This window comes from Oryctolagus cuniculus, chromosome 11 (assembly GCF_964237555.1).
Source record: "Oryctolagus cuniculus chromosome 11, mOryCun1.1, whole genome shotgun sequence".
Classification (NCBI taxonomy): Eukaryota; Metazoa; Chordata; class Mammalia; order Lagomorpha; family Leporidae; genus Oryctolagus; species Oryctolagus cuniculus.
The window spans coordinates 39,286,225-39,293,240 of NC_091442.1; the positions used below are offsets into that span (position 1 = coordinate 39,286,225).

At 35.6% G+C, this 7,016-nt stretch overlaps 1 protein-coding gene across 5 annotated transcripts in view; it reads left to right on the forward strand.

Annotated features, from left to right (window-relative positions):
• The window catches only part of MACROD2 (mono-ADP ribosylhydrolase 2), a 2,173,823-nt gene that overhangs the window by 339,050 nt on the left and 1,827,757 nt on the right, over positions 1-7,016 (forward strand). The gene's annotated exons all lie outside the window — the stretch shown is intronic.

Consider the following 7,016-nt stretch of genomic DNA (forward strand, 5'->3'; position numbering starts at 1 on the left):
GTCATGTTTCATAATTGATAGAATTAACCTCTACGTTTTATTGCTTATTATCACCAAATGTTATATACTTACTAATGTGTCAGGCGTGACTATACTAACCACTGGATATGCTTTTTTAAAAAATATTTATTTATTTATTTATTTGAAAGAGTTACACAGAGAGAAAGGAGAGGCGGAGAGAGAGGTCTTCCATCTGCTGGTTCACTCCCCAATTGGCTGCAATGGCTGGAGCTATGCCAATCGGAAGCCAGGAGCCAGGAGCTTCTTCCAGATCTCCTTTGCGAGTGCAGGGGCCCAAAGACTTGGGCCATCTTCCTGTGCTTTCCTAGGCCATAGCAGAGAGCTGGATTGGAAGTGGAGCAGCTGGGGCTTGAGCTGGCGTCCATATAGGTTGCCAGCACTGCTGGCGGTGGCTTTACCTGCTACGCCACAGTGCTGGCCCCATGCATATACCTTTAATTCATTTTCCAATCTTATAGAGGAGGATTAAGAAAGAGAAACCAGAGAGATTAAGTAATTTGGCCAGAGTTATATTGCTAGTAAGTAGAAGAACCAGTTTGGTTTGAAATTGGGTTGGTTCAACCCCAGAACTCTGCTCTGTTAACCACCACCCTATTTGCAAAGTTGGAAATTTGACTATACTAATATCTTGTCATCCCTTCAGTAATTTGTATAAACAATTGCAGATACTGGGGCGGGGGGCGCAGTTGTTTCTGTAAGGTAATTGTGTATAACACTTTAATGTCTATATTAAATAATGTTCACATTTAATAACCACTTTAAAGCACTTCAGTGTCTACATTAAATTTTAGATGAAACTCTGAAATATAGTACAAAATTTCTAATCCTAGAAAGACTTTTAAGAAAATGAATCATTTACTCTGTTATCTGTCATAAACTACCTAAAAGAGCACTGGAGTGACATACTTCTAATGGATTCTCAATTCTGTATTTCTTAATATTAAAAGATCATATAGCTAGTGAATGTTTATTTACTTTCTAAACATTTGGCAAGCAATTACATTTAATTTCCTTCATGTGAACATTATTATTACACACAGGTTCATTTTATCATGCATAAATTTTCCCTTTAATTTTGAAATGATTTATACATTTTCTTCACACATTTATTAAAGAAATAGTTTAAACTGCCTCTCTTTTCTTTATTATTTGTCCTAAAATGAAGGTGAAATGTTAATTGGTTTTAATGGCTCCTACTATTACCTGTCTGTCTGGGACTTCTAAGGAAAAGTGAAGAATTGGAGGCAAACCAGTGAAATTTGTCTAGGGAGGTGAGAAAGATTAATGTTCTTGTGAACTGTTGTACTTCCAGGTAAATCTGTTTCACTATAATAAATATCTAAGGCTAATTTCTACTCTTAGCCCTAATCCTTTAAGTGTATTAGTTACCATTCATGGAGGAATTGTCTAAAGAAACATGTTAGCTAAGTTCCTGTAGCTGGAAAAGATCAGCAAATGATAAACAGTGAAATAATTGTGTCTTGTTTAAACATGTTTATGAAATCAGAACACAATGACAGAACTCACTCTCTCTCATGCTCTGTGTGTGTGTGTGTGTGTGTGTTTGTGTGTCTGTCTCCTTTCTTTTTCAAAATCAAGGATATTGCTATTTTGGATTCATAACTAGAAGGGAATAGCCTGTATTTTGCTTTGCTATTGTGCTTAAATGGAAGACTTCCTAGTTGCCTGATACATACTTGAACCTAGCTGTTAACCCTCTTTTCTCGATAAAAAAGATTCCCAACAGCAGGGCTAATTCATTTGAAACACTGTCTCTGGAGCTTAAACACCAATACATTTTAGTTACTCTGTGACTATAACAAGTAGAGGTCTAGATAGGTGTTCTTCAGCATGTGTTCTTGGTATTCCAGAAAACATAAAGAAGAATTTTAAAATCAGTTTGACAGCTTTAAGATAATGAATTTTTCAAAGAACTTGTTATTTTTTCCATTCTTTAGCATTTAACATTCTCGCTTCTGCCTTTATCAGAAGGTTGCAGAGTAATATAGTGAGCACATTACTGTGTTAGAGAAAGAGATAAAAGTATGTCTTTGTTAGCACTTGCTTCTGTACAGTCAGTGCAAGGTATGAGAAAATAGAAGTGCAAAATCTGTTAATGCACAAGGATCATGAAAAGGTACTGAAGTGAAACTGTACATTAAGATTTGTCTGCCAACTCTGCGTTTAAATATTGAATACTGCAAGACAGACAAGTGTTATTACCAGAGTATAACAGCTATTGACTATTGATGGCAAGAAATCATCATTCAGCATCAGGGGGTAGAAGTCTGTAAGCCTTGGTAGAAAAAAGTCACATTTACCCTATTAAACATTTTGCAAAGTTAATCCAGAAAATATCTTCCAATTGTTATGTTAGTAAAAGGAAATAATTTTTTCACTAAACTCAAACCCCTTTTTAAAGTTGCTGAAGAAGTGTTTCTGCTCACTGTTTATTTAAGATTATGGCTATGAGCTCAAGCTTCGGGAACAGACACAATCCATGTTCCACTATTTACTAACCATTCAGCTTTCAGAAAAATTCCATTATACCTTCAAAATATAAAGAGCATCTTTTCCCTTTTCTCTATTCACTAGCACCTTCCTGTTCCATACTGCTAAATCTTCCTCATCCAGTAGCTGGAGAAACAGTACAACTGAAGTCTGGCTATCTGGTCCCCATAATCCTCTTCCCTTGCACCCCTTGCCATGTTAAAAATACTTCCACTGACTTTCTTTTATATTGGAATGAAGTCTAGACCCTTTACCCAGTTCCTCTTTGCCAATCTCTCCTGTGTTTTGCTCACTGGACATGAGCCACTCTGACATTATTTCAATCCTTAAACATACTATGCAGATTTCCTGTGTGAAAATTTTTAGTATGCCCTGTTTCCTGTGTTCAGAACACTACCTTACTTTGCTTTCTCTTACCACCCAATCTAAGTGGGTTCTCTTGTGATGCTCACTCATAGCACCATGTTTTCCTCTTCATGGTGTGTGTCACAGTTTTTCACTTTCCAGTTTTGGTTTTTGAGATCTGAATTCCTACCTTCCCCAATTATAATCTCTATGTCTTTTTGGTTCACTGCTGTCAGCCCCAAGCACAGCTACTGAGTAGGTACTCAATAAATCATCAGTGTTGAATGAATAATAATAATAATAAAAACCTCTGTGAACTTTCAAAGACTTAATTTGCTCTACGAAAAAAGGATCATAATTCCTACCTGTCAAATTTTTGTGTGAATTAATAAGATATTAATAATAATAAAATAATATAACATATAATAATATAATACAATAATATAATAATATATATTATATAATATATATTATATAATATATTTATATATGATTATATATAATACAGTGTATGATAATAAAATAATAATATATTATATATAATTATATATAATAATAATATAATATTAATAAGATACTTAACACTGTGCTTGACAAACTCCTCAACAAATTGTAGTGTCCATAGGAGCAGCAGCAATAAGTCTTGGGCTCTTATCAGGCCCACTGTAAGTATAAGACATCACTAATATTTATAGAGCATTATTTTCAAGAAGAAGAATTTCTTTGGACTTTTTAAAAATACTAGACATTATTGGGTTTATACATTAGCATTGATCCCCATATCAAGGAAGTTAAAATGTGAAATTCTTTCAGTGACTCCATGCTTTCAGATGGAACATTGAAATAAACTAGTCTCAGCTTTGTAATGTCACAATTATCAGAGTCCCAATGTACAATTCAACAGGGTAATTACTGCAGGCATTAATTGCCTAGACTGTCCTCCCTTCATTCCAGCCAGCTGGCATTGAAAAAGCAGCACTGCTTTTATTTGAGCACACAATCAGTCTGTAAAATCCCATTATCCACCACTTCCACACCCCTGTGGTTGCATGCTACCTTTGGAAGCCTCTTAAAAAAAGAAAAAAAAAACTTTCAAAGCAGTCCTAAAGTTCATTTCTAATCTCATCATACCCATATAATACAAAAATGAGATAAAGGGTAGGGATCGGAGGGGTACATAATGTGATCCGCTTAACCTTTTGCCTGGAATCCTGTGGTACTTCTGGGAAAGCCCAGTGGAAGTTTGCATCGATAGAAATGCTTCTTCATTGTGTATTTTGAGATAAAATTGGATTTAATTCTGTTTTGATGTTCACAGAATAGAGCAGGATGGTTATTCTAGTTCTTCTCTATCATCTATTCAGAATGTGTACACAGTTTAGAATAGGAAATCCCACTGACCTCTCAAGACCAACATTCTTTTTTTTTAAAAAAATTATTTATTTATTTTGAAAGAGTTAGAGGGAGAGAGAGAGAGAGAGAAAGAGAGAGAGAGAGAGAGAGAGAGAGAATCTTCCATTTGCTGGTTCATCCCCAGAGCCAGTGCTGGGCCAGGCTAAAGCCAGGAGCCAGGAGCTTCATCAGGTCTCCTATGTGGGTGGCAGGTGCCCAGGTACTTGGGTTATCCTCCTCTGCTTTCCTAGGCTATTTTAAGCGAACTGGATTGCAAGTGAAACAGCCAGGACATGAACTAACTGGTGTCCATATGAGATGCTGGCGTCACAGGTAGTGGCTTTACCTGCTACACCACAATGCCAGCACACCCCAACATTTTTTTTAACTGTCAGCATCTGTTAAAGTCCCTGGTCTGCTTTCCTGTTTCATGTTACTTTCCATCTGAGGGTATAGCCTGTTTGGCCCATCGTTAACTGCTTCCACTGGGCCCTTGCAATCTTCTTCTTTTGGGTTCCAGTTCTGCATGTGATGATATTCTTACAGTAGTCTTCAGTTAATTGGCATTTGTTCCCTGGGGATGACACCTTCCCTGGTGTCTGCTTCCTCTGCCATTGCCACTATTTAATGAAACTAGAGGAAAGGTGGAATGGAGAATTTGGAAAGGGACTCTGCAATCCTTTTCCCTAATACTGAAAGTCTTGACTATGTTTCTGTTGCTGTTATTCAGAAATCTTTCTTTTGAAGCCCAAGTTTTATATCCACATCATTTAATCCCACCATCTTCATCTTCAGGACACTTTTCACTTCTTCCTCATCTACCTTAGGAAGCTTACCTTCACACCAATCTTTTTATCTCTCGCAGTGACTTTGTCTTCCTTGCTAATGACTTTTCTAAAACCATAGCTTTTTCATTAGAGCCTTTAATTCAGTTATCTTAGAGTCATGGTCATCTTTTCTCCTAATAAATAAGTGTCCTGTTCTCATTGTAAATTCCTGTCTTAATATTGTATCTTATTCTTGATATCAATAAGTCTCCCTCCTGATTTTCATTTTTTATCTACGTTATTCCTCCCCATGATCCACTGAGATCTAATTTCTAAAAGAATATTAATCTTCCTCATTGCCTCTGTTTTCTTTATTTCCATTATCCTGTCCACACTCTAGAGGCATTTGCTTCCTTCCTGTGCACACACTGCTTTCATATACTTGAGGACCTCTACTTTTTCCTAAGTTAGCAGTGTTTTCCGCTATGTCATTTTTCTAATTACAGTGTCCCTTTAAAAATATTGCTAGTGCCTTGAACTTATAATATTTCCCCCATGATTAATTTTTCTTCCCTGTGACCCTTTATTTTATGTTAGTTTATTCATTTTGGATTCTTCTTCTTTTAACCCTACAAGTGTCAGGTGTTCCTTTCTTTGGCTCTTTTGTTTTCTCATTTTGCTCATTTTCTGTTGGTTATCTCACCCACTCCCTCAGATTTAATAATAACCTCTTATATATGGATCCACTTCCTTGATCTGTTCCCAGAAACTGTTTTCTAACCTCCTAAAGTTATTTACAAAGGAACAAAATAAAAATACTTTAAATATAAGATGATTTTAATTTATTATATAAACCAACCCACTATGAAATGTTAAAGAAACCACTGTTACTAATTAGTAGGTCTGAATCTATATAGTGCATTCAGTGTGTGCAAACTGCTCTGAAATCTGCATATTCTACATTGTTATCCATCTTTATTAATTGCCTTACCAATATTTTAGTTACTTATTAAGAAAATCTTCATTTTTAACATCAATATTTTTTCCTTCCCTCCCTCCCTCCCTCCCTCCCTCTCTTCCTTCCCTTCCTCCTTCTCCATCTCATTAGCAATCCACTCTTCACAACTTCATTTCCTCTTGCCTTGAATACTGCATAGCCTCCTAACACGTCTTATTCCCAGAGTCTTCTCATTTGTCCTTAATACAATATTCTTTATTTCTACAACAAAGTCCCTAAAATGTACAGATTATTAATTATTTGTCAATAACAATTGCTGAAGAATATCAGTGCAGACTTGGAATTCAACACACTACAAGCTTGATAAAAAAAAAAAAAAAGCAAAAAAGCAAAAACAAAGCTTTCCAGTCTTAACCCCTGGATGGACCCTTTGTTTCAACTGGAGTGTTGGCCTTTCTTCAGATACCTTCTAAATCAGTGGACCTCAACCACATCAGCATCTTCTTTGCAATTAAAAACCATATAAATGTCCAAACTTAACCTGGAAGATTTTAACTTAGTGAGTCTGTATTGATACTGGGTTATCTCAATAAAAATCTTCTGAAGTGAATCTAACCAACACCAGGAATAAGAAACATTCCTCATTTTTCTATCTCCGTGATTTTGTTCACCATTTTCTCTTCATGGCCAGTGTCTGATTTTCTTCCTTTCCCTTTAAACTCATTTTTACTCTTCAGCACCTGGCCCTAATTTTACCTCCTTCATAAGATCTTTCTTGATCTATCCAAATAGATGTAATTTCTTATTTGAAGTAGCAGTAAATTTTTACTAGATAATATGTATCTGTTTATGCCCTATAACTTCTGTATAGTATACGTATTGAAGGCAAGGCTTCTGCTCTTCCTAATAGAAGCCACTCAGTAAAGTTCATTGGCTTGTTAAGATTCTTTATAGAGAAATTCTTAAGAAAGTAATTGATAAGCATGAGAGTTTTTAATTCCAAATTAACCAAAACTTCTTAA